Raw genomic sequence first — 12,484 nt, 5'->3', positions numbered from 1 at the left:
TTGAAAAAGTAAACAGTAAAACGGAGCCCTTGAAAACTCGGGGTTCCAAGCAGCTACTTAGTTTGCTAGCCCTGTGATCCGTTTCTGATTGAAAACAATCGATCTCATTCTTTAAAAAGAGTAAATAGTTCACACTCTCTTGGAAAATGCCATTTGGAAATATATAATACTTACAAAGAACGCTACGAAAGCTGAGAAGGGCTATTTTAAAATAATAGAACTCCAATATCAATATGGCAATGCATTCTATGCCAATGGTACGTACTACCCATTTTTCTTTAAGTCAGGGAAAAACTGGTTTCCTTGGGCAAGCTCCCGGAAGCCACCGAAGTGGCTTTAAAGTTGTCGAACAGGCTGTTTTATCAAATTAATTCGACCCGTTCGCAACAAAGTTTCCCCAACCGGGAGGTAAATCTCGTCCCCCGTCCACCTTTCCGTCACCCATTGGGCGTTCTTCGGTTGGCAAAGTTCAAGCCGGCAGGCTGTTAAATGCGGGCACGAGCAAAACGAATGGGTTGCGCGGTCGAAAGTGCGGGCGAATGTGTCGATTTGAAGGCTCGCTTCAGCGTCATGAGCCCGGCCCGGCTCTGGCCGGTGGAGCAATTGTCAGATGAATATTTATTTTATGTGCCAATGGGTTCTCGATCACGATGCCACGATGTTCGCCGGAATCGGGCGAAGAACGCCGAAGACGCCGCTATCAGCCACGGTTGATCCCTGCCTGCCCGGAAGCGACCCGCAGCCACACACACGAATATACACACACACACACACACACACTTACACAAAACGGGACCGACCGGAGCGCAGCCTAGGAATATTTATTGATCATCGATGTTTGCCGATAGTGGACGGCGATGGACTGGCAGGAGTAGGTGGACCAATCCTCCTTGGATTCGTGGTGGATAGGTTCAATCGGTTCATTTTCATTTTCATTGCCTTGCTCGCCTCCGAGGCATTCGACACCGTTATGCTGCGGGTTAAGGATATCCAGTGGGGTGCTGTTGGTGGTGGTGGCCACGATAGCGTTTTCCGATGCCTGCCAGGCAGTTACAAAATGAAGGATGAGACCAGCGCTACTTGCGAGCGGGCCGAAAGGGATGTCATGAATTAAAGATGAGCCACCGTGGTCCAAATCTTTGCCAATTCTTCTGTTTCATTCCGTTCCGTCGGAAGTTTTCTTGCGGAGCGAAACAGCTCCCTTGGAACGGGACCGCAAAACGTAGCCCAGGGTATTTTTCCGGTCCTCGGTGGACCTCCCCGTTCCGTCTTTAACTTTTGACGCTCGCGCGGCAAAAGTGGTTGAATTATTCAACACCGAAAAGCTGGGAGAAAAAAAGTCAAAAGGTGCTAATCACATGATGCTCCCGGCGGTTTTCGGTTTATTTGTAGTTTAACAGGTTAAACTGATGTATGTTTGATGGCCACCGGAGGAGTAGGTCAAAACTGGCCCAACCCCGAGCTACGTTAAGGGGGAGACGGATGGATCGAGGAAAGGATGAGAGCACAATTTCACTCGGCGACTTATGAACGGATTTTCCATCGCCAGAATGGCAAACCCGGCCAAGAATGTTTTCGAATTTCCAAATAACTTTTCCCGGGAACCTTCGTCCCTTTTCCGGGGCGGTAAACTGCCCACATTAAGGCGTCACAAAAATGTGTCGGAAAAGGATTTTTCTTATCCTCCCCCCCTGTTAAGACCCCTTCCAACACTGATCAAACGAATACATCTGAAAGGAACTAGCTCCCCAGCATAAAACCCTTAACGAACGAAATCAATTGTAATCCTTTTAAATCAAAACAACTTTTGATCTCAGCATGTTTCTTCGTGTCGAAGGAAGGTGAAAAACCGGTCGCACACAATGTAGCCGAGAGTCCGCGCGGGTTTGATGTTTGCCGGTAGGTTCACTATGACGAAGGGAAAAACCCTTTTCATACGTCAGTTTTGCTTCCTTCCGACGTAACAATGTCCACTTTCGGGTGTTTTGAACTATTTCTGGTGGTTGGAATGGTTTTTTTTCCTCCGGGCCAGAAACAAGCAACATGAACAATAACAACGGCCCAAGAACATGAAGAGGGTAGTAGGAAAACACACCCAGCACGTGTCCCACGGAGAGGAAAATTACTTTGCTCATCATTTCCAACACACGATAAATGTGGTGGATTTTGTTGCCGCACGCTGGGAAAAAAAACCGCGCGAAGGGAAGCCATCGGTAGTCGACGGTTAGTTTGCTAAAATTGCCAAAAATGTTGCTCGTTTTTCCTCCCACACACAGGGGGTTTTTCACGTGACGGAATTCAGCGACGTCAGCAAACACCGAATCCGATTCAATTTTGGTTTTTAGTGGACCTCTTAGTGGATGCCAGCAAGAATGCTTGACGGGAAGATTGACCGGAGATTGAAGCACTACACGCTGCCGCACTATGACACGACGCCGGGTCGATGACGTTGGCAGAATTTGGAAAAAGAGAGTGGGAGAGAGAGCCATCCACCCAAGGCGACCTTTTCCTTCAAACGAATCAGCTTATGCGAGATGTTGGTCGTTGATTTCTTTCCATCTTTGATTTTCTCAAACAACTTGCTTCCTGACGCCAAGATTGCTTTAGAAAAAATAAGCTTTTCCTACCACAACCTTCGGTGGACATCAACCGTTCTAGTTCCATTTCAATTCCGGCCCCTCCACCAATCACCAAACAATCAGTAGCGAAACGTCCGCGCTAATCCGTTTATCAGTATATTGTTTTCGGGTCCAGCCACAGGACCGACAGATCTCCGGTCACGCCTGGCCATAGTCCATGGGAAAAGGAAAACCCGAAACTGAGTGTACACACCGAAGCAATCCGCTGAGAGGCGCAGTTTTCACTCGCCATCCTTTTTTCGCCTTCCGTTTCAAAGTTCGTTTGTTGGAAAAAGTAAGTGAAGGAGTAGCAAAATAAATTATTCGCATTCATAAGAAAATTAACGAAGCGGAAAAATCTTCCCGGAAGTTCCATTCCCAAGATCATTCGAGGGTCCCTGCTTTCGAGGGTGGGCTCAAATCAAGAAGTCAAATGAGCATTGAATACAATTGAGTAGTAAAGGTCCTGTCAGGACTTGCTTAAGACAAGCTCGTTTTGAGTTTTAGCTGTAGAATAAATCATTTTGGGACAACAAATTATGCAGAAAAATGGTTGGAGTGAAAAACATGTTGGTGAATTTTTGAAATGCTTCGTTCGGTGAGCGAAAAATAAAGTTAAGCAATAATTGAATGGTATTTAAGTATGCATATCGCGAGACTTTTTTGCAATTTTTTAATCTGTGAACTTCCTAACCAGTCAATCGATCTGTTCATCCATTTCCGGCAGAGTTTTATTGACCCGGAAAAACACGGGTCGTAAATTGACGGTGAAGGGTAATTAAATTATTCGTCAATTTCTACTCTAACAAAAACAGAACCAACATTCGACGATAGGACGTTTATCCCTTTCCTATTGCACTTTAGGAATCCCGGGGGTTCGTTGAAAGGTAGTTAGGTTTTGTCGATTGAAAAGAATCACCGTCACCGCAGAGCAGCCAAATTGAATCATTTAGCTTTTATCTCCTCTCGTCTCATCTGGATTAGGCAGGTTAGCGTTGAATTTGTTTTTCTACGAATGATTCTGAAATTTGGTCAATCAAACTAGACATGTGACATGGAACTCAATTTTTTAACTGAGGTTGCATTGATGTATAGCGAATTTTTGGACGGTTCATGCCCGAAAACAATGACCTTCGAGTATTTCATTCACTATTTGACAACCTCCCGGGGGGGTCACAGATTGACATATTATGGTCAAACGTTTGCTTTACCAGCGGGCTCTGGGGCCAACGGGAACGAATGGCGGCCATATTAAATTTCCTTCCCGACCTTTCGACTCGCTTTTCCATTCTGTGCAAGGCGATATACGCCATTCGCTACCGGGCTCTTCAGCGTGTGCCTGTGCAGTGAGGCAAATAATTTAATGCGATTAAATTTGTAATTGAAAATATACTCCACTCGTTTCAGCAATGAATAATTCACGCACTCCCTGTTGGGCAGGGTCGCTCGTTGGACGGACGGTCGTTGTAGGTCTACCTGTTGGAACCGGGCGCGGTGGCCAACCCTCGTTGTCGGCCATTTCTTTTTTTTTTTTCTTCTCCCTCACCCCCAAACGCAGCTGGAAGATGGCGCCCTGCAATCTCTCCGGCAGGAATTAGAAGAAAAGCATCCCAAAATACTATAAATTATTGCCAAAGACTATGTGTCCCCTCACCCATCGCCTTCGCCTCATTTCGTTTATCGTTAGTTGGACTGTTTTATGGCCACATTGGGAGCGAGCAAAGCAACCAAGAGCGTGGAAAAACAAAATGGGACCCTCTGGCTGGGGAACACCTTTTGATTCCCAGACGAGGCTTTCCCTCCACACGGAGGTTGTTAGGGAGATGGGTTTGATGGTTTACATTTCCATAATGCTCACCTTTTTCGCTCGCTCAAACACCTGCTCCTGGGTTCGGGAAGGTCGATCGAAGTGATTCCCAATGAGTCCCAAAGAGCCGACAACAAAGTGAGGCTCACAAAAGAAAAAGAAAAAAAGAAAATGGAAACCTTCCCAGACACAAACGGTAGGTGCACTGTTAAATTGCAAATTCCTTCATGCAGAAAGGTTCCGCACAAAAGAGATTACAAACCGGGCCCCACTTCTCACTAGCCACCGATCCTTTTCGACCCTTCGCGGTGCTCTAGGGAACACCACCACCATGATACGTCCCAGGCGTGAACCAGTGGGGGTTTTTTGGTGAATTACAGCGTGGAAAAAAATCTCCCCCCTCAACCCAAAACCAACCTCGGTAACACTCGAAAATACAAATTTCCCGGCGGTTGTCCATACATAAACAGAGCGCACCAAACAACCATCCCCGGAAAGGGCCCAAGTTCCTCGTGTGTGTGTGTATGTGAGTATTTGAGGAGTGGTTTGAGCGTAACGCATTCCGGCAGCGTTCGTGTCGGTTTCGGCTGCGATTGAAATTGTTTGCAAATTTGTTGAATTTCCAACCAAATTAGATTAGATTGATTTCCACTCGCACTCGGCGCGGCATGCACTCTCGGTTTTCCGTGGGTTCGCTCGATGGTTAAAATCACCATTTTGTTTCACTTCTGGTATCGAATTAAACTGCACTCGACGCGCCGAAATAGCGAGTGCTTTCTGCCCTGCAACAACCGATTTTTGTTCGCTCGGTAAGGGACCCAATAACGTGCAATCGAAGTTGATATGAGGAGAAAAAAATACCAGATTTTCCTTCGTACCTTGCAAACCGGGCCTTTGGAAAAGGGGAGAACTTCCATTTCGCTTTGCGATGGACACTAGTGAAACCCGATTTGCAATGGTTGAGTTGAAATGAAATTTTAATCAGCTTTTAAAGCAATTACAATGCACACCGTGCGGTGCGGGATTGTTGTTTTTAATTTGAAATTTCCCCGAATCGCCAATTAAAATGCGATCTCGAATGTAACTGTAACATGAACAAAAAAACTAGTTAAAAGTTACAAAGTAAAAGATTTAGAACTCTGTAAAGGATGAAGATAAAAAACGTTGATTGATTTTAGGAGTTTGTTAAACAAAATAACCGAAAAAGAGATAAAACAAAAGTGGAACAAAAATGCACACTAAATATGTTTCAAAGTCCTGTACAAATAATCAAGCTAAATTCTGTTGTTCATTCTTTTCGCTTCCAAAATAAAAAAGAAATCATTTTCTTTCACTTTCAAAAACATTAAAAAAAATCATTAACATGTTTCACCATGAAAAGTCAATATTTTTCCACATGCGTAATGATGTGGCGCCAGCAGTCTCGTTCAAGAAATATGTCACGGTTCATTTGCTCTGCTTATTGCACTGAGAAAAAAAGGGGGAGAAAACACGCACTAACAAATTTCTTCCACCAGGATTGATTTGCTATGGTTTAGTTTTCTTCGGGAAACAAAAGAAAATTCTAAACCGTTTCATCGATGGCACGATAATTGCTAAGCTCATCAATCACTTACAGCTCAAAACAAAGAGCGCTTACCCAAACCCATTTGCTCACAAGCTCCTGGTGCATTTGGATGCAGTTCTCCTGAACTGAAAGAACTCTGAGGAAGGAACTTATTTTATTTTCAGTTATGATCGCCTTGGTGGCGTCTTACTCGTCATTTGGAGTCATTGGAAAGAAAAAGAAAATATTTCCCCCAAAACCTGACGCGCACAAGTCAAAGCAGAAACCGTTGGAAAATTCTACGAAACACCAAATGGTAACCTGATACATTTTCGAGCCCCCGACGCTTGACACGATCGTGTTCGCGATCTTCACTTTTCCTCGCGTCATTATCATCCCTCATCAGGAACACCTTCGCCTTTGGCAGCGGACTACGCGGTAACACATCTTCGTTCACACGTTAATCCTTCGCCCGGCGTACCGGACCCTGGTCGAATATTAGAATATTCATTAATCATACGCCGAGCATTTTTCGACCCTTTTTACAGCCCCGGTTTGCGCCAGCGACCTGACAGGAGGTTACCTTTCTCAGAAATGGAAGAAGTACAAGGGGGCACACAAGAAAAAAAAAATATGTTTGAAAGAAACAAATTCGTGAAGCCATTTGCTGCCTCGCTTCGCGCCGTTGTTCGCTAATGAGTTAAACATCGTTAATTGATTGTGCTGGAGCTAAACACAAGGGAGGTGCCGAGTGAGGGGGGGAGGATGATCCGGTGCGGTGGGTCACAAGATGGTCGCGGCAATTAGGAAGCGATGAAGTCCCACAAATGCGTAACCGCGTTGATGGCGTCCCATGGAGCGGCTAGCGTCCCGCGAGGTAGCTGGTAGTTCCTTCCATTCGGAACAGGTCAGCAAAATGTTGCGATGTTAGCGAGGGAGCAGCAGTAGGAGGTGCAGATGAATGAAAGATGGACAAAACACGGGTCTAGGTGTCGCCATGATAAAATGGCACCCCGCCGAAACAGACCTTAGAGATCGATCTGGGCAGACGATAAAGCAACTCGCGAAAGAGAGGAAAAATACAACACAGTCTGCGGTCAGGAGCACTCGGAAGCCTTCCTTGATGACCAGCATGTGATGAGCACAACGGCCGCTTGTAGGCATTAGTGACCCGTGCGCCCGACGGGCCAGGCAGCATAACTTTTATGATCTTGATGACCCCCTTTTAGTTGCCTTCTTTACCGATTACGCGGGATGGCTTTCCGAAACCGAACAAATAAAGTTTTAACAGACCCACAATTGACGGCTCCAAGTGGTTTGGACGGAGGTTCCTACAGACCAACTTTACCCTATTTGCTTTGTTCTAACGTTCCCACGACGGAGTGAAGCTCACACGATCCGAATTACCCGCCGGTACAGAGATATCGCACTGAAGAACGTTCAAAAGTTCCGCATTGAAAAACGGATCTTTAGTTTTATAGTTTCATCGGTTGAAAATGCGCTCGAGTTTGGCGGCAAAACTCCATCGCAGGGTAGGATAAGTAGGTTTGAGGTCTTAGTCTTCAAACGAGACAAGAACAAACTCCCCAAAACAAGGCATCAACACGGGACCGCGTTTTTTCTTCGGTGGCGAACTTTCGGTGAGCTTCCGGGGGACTTGTCGGGTAAACGCTGTTAAATTTAATTGGAAATGAAAATAATTAAGCTACCCCAGTTAATTTTCTGCCGCCCACAGCTAAGCATGAGTTTCGGAAAGCTACTAAACGCTGAGCGAATGGGATGCGAGTATTTGTCACGAATTGAAAACACAATTTCTTTGCAATTGAAACTTTTATTTAGTACACAACAGTTGACTCGAAGCAAATTTTGTCGACGTTCTGACAATTTTCCCAAAAGGAATGCCAAAGAAAATAAACTAGTGTTTCAATTGTGCAGCAGGAAAAGCTCTTTTTAGGGTGAAATTCAAATTAAAAATCACTCTATTTTATTTCCCAGAAAGTAACAAGCTTGAGAACTCATTTCCTTACCGTGGAAAGTCATCGAGCTCGGTTTCAATGCCCGGTTATCTTCCATCAAGATCATCGCACACACATACACACACACCGTGGTCGTTTCTTTCAATTCCTACCACCCTGGCTATCGGAAGCAATAATGAATCATTAGAAATGCAATTAAAACTGTCATTAAAACTGCAACCATCTTCAAACACATCCTCCATCGCTCGGAGCGACGCATTTACGAACAACGACGAACATCCTCCTGTTCGCTTTTCCTTTTCGTAGGAAAACCGTGTGCACGTGTGTGTGTGTGTGTGTGTGTGTGGGAGTACAAATAGTGCCACACGGACACAAACCAGCGGCACACATGCACACAAAGTCGTCCCTATTGCACAAATGATTTTTAATTGTTCACCGCTTTTCCCTCGAGCGCGCGTGCATTTCCTTCTCGTTTGGATGAACGATAGATTCCGTCGATGCACTTCACATTAAACACTAAAATGTAATTAAAATGGTTCAAGGTGAGGAAGGGGGCGGTGGGGTGGTAGGGAATCACCTGTGCCATGGTGGATGGGTTTATAGAACAATGTCCTTACTGGATGCGCGGCTCAAGTAATGGCACGGGAGGCTAACTCATAATATTATTGCAGCCGCTGGTGACTGATCGCTGCAAGATTTAAGTAGTCCCCGTGCCATACACCTGTCACACAAGTGTATGTGTGTGTGTGTTTGCAAAGGAATGTAGCTAAGAGCTACCGCTGATGCCACGGTTGACGAGAAAAGTGATTACAAATTCATTAAACACTTCCACGCCATTCCGATGCACTTCCGGTGTCGCTCGGTGCCAGGAAATGATGCATGTGTTGTCAGTCATCCCCGGCCCTCGGGTCCTCGCACGCCCTCCCGATGCTGAAAGCCTGCATCCCGCGACACCGTGATGAATGCTGATTGTGCCTGATTGTTGATGTTGCAGCCTGCAACTTGCGACGCAGATGATCAGTGACGACGAAATGAATTGCACTCATTCATTAGCGTTGCACTTCCAGCAGCAGCAGCTGTGAAGCCTCCTACAGAGGACCTCCAAAAGGATTACGAGCAAAAGAAATGAAGAGGGAGCATGAGAAACGTGGGGTAAGAAAATGCGATCCAGAAGTTGATCTAATTAAAAGGCATAATATTAAGCTAGCTTTTCTTGCGCTTGACTGATGAGTGATAAGACAATCTGGAGCGTTTCTTTCGCTTTAATGCCTTCGTATAACTTCTAACTGTAACGTTTCGCAATGTCGCAGCTCAAAGATGAGCAGTGTTAGCAGAGGCAAATTAAGTGTTCTAGAAGCCCCAAGCAACTACAAGTTTGAGACCCCAAAAAAAACATAAATTACACTTAACATTCAACATTATGCTTGAAAATTTAAAAAATTGAAAAAACACTCTAAACTTAAATTTTCCTCAATATTAACCTAAATTTCAAAAGTCAAAAGCCTTATTCTCAAACCCATGAGAACCCATCTTTGATCTTTAATTTATTTTTTTCGTTGAAATCGAATTTTTTATCGAGTCTCTTCAAAACCAAAAAGGTTCTTTTCAATCAAAAGTTCGTAAAAGTAAAGGTTAGTGCAATGCAAAGCATTAGAATTATGTTTGGAAATGGACAAAGCATTACAAAATCATTTTTACACTGATCGCTTTTATACATGTAAGTGCGTCAGTATTTTAAATTTTAACTTTAAACAAATGTTACGTTTGGTGATCTTTTCTTAATTAAAGCACTATGCATTCGTAAATTCATCACGTATTTCGTGCAATTTTCTGGGAAAGTAATATAACTAATAAATACATTTATAATAAATGAATAAATAAAAAATAAATAAAAATTATTCCAACATTAAAATGTAAAAGCATATGAGCAAAACGGACGAGGACGTCGATAACTCGGGGCCCCAAACAGCTGCTTTAGTTTGCTTATTCTATGATCCGCCTTTGAGTGTTAGATGACGAGTGAAACTTTGTGAAGAATTATTTTTTCATTCTCAAGAATTTGATTAAAATACCAAGAGTTTAAATTTCATAATAGAAGAAATGTGGCATGTGTTTGAGTAGCTGGAAAATTGTTAAAAAACGGACTTGTTTGATAATATCGTAAAAAAATATGCAATTCAAACAATGATATTAAAGAAAACCATGAGCCGTGTTTAATGCACAATAGTTTTGAATAAAATTAAACAAAATACCATACCTATTCCACTAGGAACTCAAAAATTTCCAGGAAAGAGTTTTAAACTGTCCGCTTGTTAAATAAAACACCCAGGAATGCGGTGGGAAAAAGCGGTCCAGTTCATTGCCTTGGTCCTGTCTTCCATAATTCATAGAAATCATATTTTATGCAGGTTGTTTTCTTGCGCTTCACTTAGTTAGCTAAAATTCCTACGATCCTCGGTCAAAACGGACCCATTTTCTTGCCGGAACTCCACCGAACAATATTCATCAATTTAATGTTTCTTCCTCGCCGTCTCACACTTTTCCTCTCAAACCTTCCACCAAGTGTCGCAGGTATTTATTGGGTGGCGTCATCATTTTCTTTTCTTTGTTTTCAATTTTAATCTTTCCTCGCGGGTGTTACCCCGCTCCAACCACCCGGAGACCACCTGTCCTCGGGTACAAGCGTGTTGAAATATACACCGCCGATCGCACCGCCAAACCGCGCATTACCTAATGAGCGGCCCTATTAGGCTTCCAATCGAACGGCTGACCAGGGCGCGCGGACGGGGAATGGGTTGGGAAAGCGCGCAGAACCTTCGCATGGTCGCCGTGGCGCAGCGTGACGGGTACCGTGGCAAAAACCGAACCAAAAGGCGAGCTGTCGGGGGAAAACGAAACCTAGGAAGCGAGTTGCCGGGTCTGGACACCCCGCCTGCCAAGAGTGTGAGTGCGTTAATCTTCCGCGATACTAATCTAACGCGACGAACTTGTTGTTCGGACATGTGTAGCTTGAATAAATTATCAACTTGTTTCGGGTGCAGGATTCCGGGAAGGCAATTAATTCTCTGTTGCTCTTCGGGGCTTAGTAGCCTTCCTCTTGGCACACAAACACACACAGTCGGGTTGGCTGCCGGACGCCAGTCTGTTCTGCTTCGACAGACGGCTATCTCGCGATCTAAGTTCGACCTCCGGGATGGTTTCCCGCCGGTCCGAAGTCACTTCCAGCTTCCTACCGTATGGCTTCCGACCAATGGCGGTTCCAAGGGAGGAAGACAAGAACAAGAAGGAAAAGAAGAAATGCACATAACTCTTCACCATTTTTCCAACGGCTTACCGACGCTGGGATGAATAGTTTCAGTCGTGGGCTTTGAAAGTGAGCGAAGACACGGCGGTAGAAGAGCGAAGAGCGCAGTGTACATCAACGGGAATTCTCCACGAAGCCTGATATACTGACATAATTAATTTTTATATCTAATTAACCGAAATAATTTAATGTTCCAGCTGGACGCAGCTTCACCGAGTGCTCTGCGTCAGGCCGTAAGAATGGTGCAGCATTCATTCACCTATTTTTTCGAGCCATGGAAGGGACAGTTCAGTCCTTCTTTCGTTGATTTTTATCAAAACCATTTCTCCCATCGAGGATGAGAAGGAAGCACCAACAGTGGGTCGATCTTAAGGGCATTGGAAGGGTTTTTATGGATCGTTTTTAAAGAAACAGATTTTCTTTTAATTAATGTTCGCGTGTTTGAAACCCTTTCGGGGGACGGATAACGAAAAAGAAAATTATAAAATACCTCTCTCTCGTGGACGAAAATTAAATTTCTAACGAAATATGAAACAATGTGCAACAAGGCAAATAAAACATCCACCTTTTCAATTCGTAGTTTATCTGACTTGTACTTGTAGTGTTCCCAAAAGAACCTTCCTTTTAATCCCTACGATGACCGAGGTTACAAATAAGAGGCCAGAGTCATTTACAAATATCTCAAATTGCAAAAATAAAAGTAAGCTTTATTTACATTCTAAAACGAAGGAGAAAGGATTGGCACGTTCCTCGCGAAGGTAATCTTTTCTAGGACTCTTACGCAAAGCAAATCCAATCTTTCCTTGCAGTAAATGGTCGCAACGGTCGAGTTGAAAATCCTTTCGCGTTTTTTTCTCTGTTACCTTCATTCTTAAACCGACGGTTATGATGTATGGAGCTTTTCTAATCCGTTTCATTTTTTTCTCATTTAGAAACTCATTCAACCGTCTCTGGCTTTGCATTGGTGACCAAACACACGAGTTGTGGTTTGCCTCTGTTTTCCATTTCCTGACAGCTTTTTATTTTTATTTTGTTTTCTCCAGCCATGGGAAATGGGACTTTCTTTTTATCAGAAAATGAACTGCAGTGCAACAAAAGTGTTATATGGAAGAACAAAAAAAGTGCTATTTCCTTGCTGCAGTTTTCGGATGCCAAACTGGGATGAGGGCTTAGTGTTTTGTTTTTTTTTTGTTTAGTTTTTAACTGGATTTAAGTTGAGTTTCGCAGTAACAG

The sequence above is a fragment of the Anopheles ziemanni genome, chromosome 3 (genome assembly GCF_943734765.1).
Source record: "Anopheles ziemanni chromosome 3, idAnoZiCoDA_A2_x.2, whole genome shotgun sequence".
NCBI lineage: Eukaryota > Metazoa > Arthropoda > Insecta > Diptera > Culicidae > Anopheles > Anopheles ziemanni.
The sequence above is the reverse complement of the archived record's forward strand: the minus strand, read 5'-3'. Positions refer to the sequence as shown.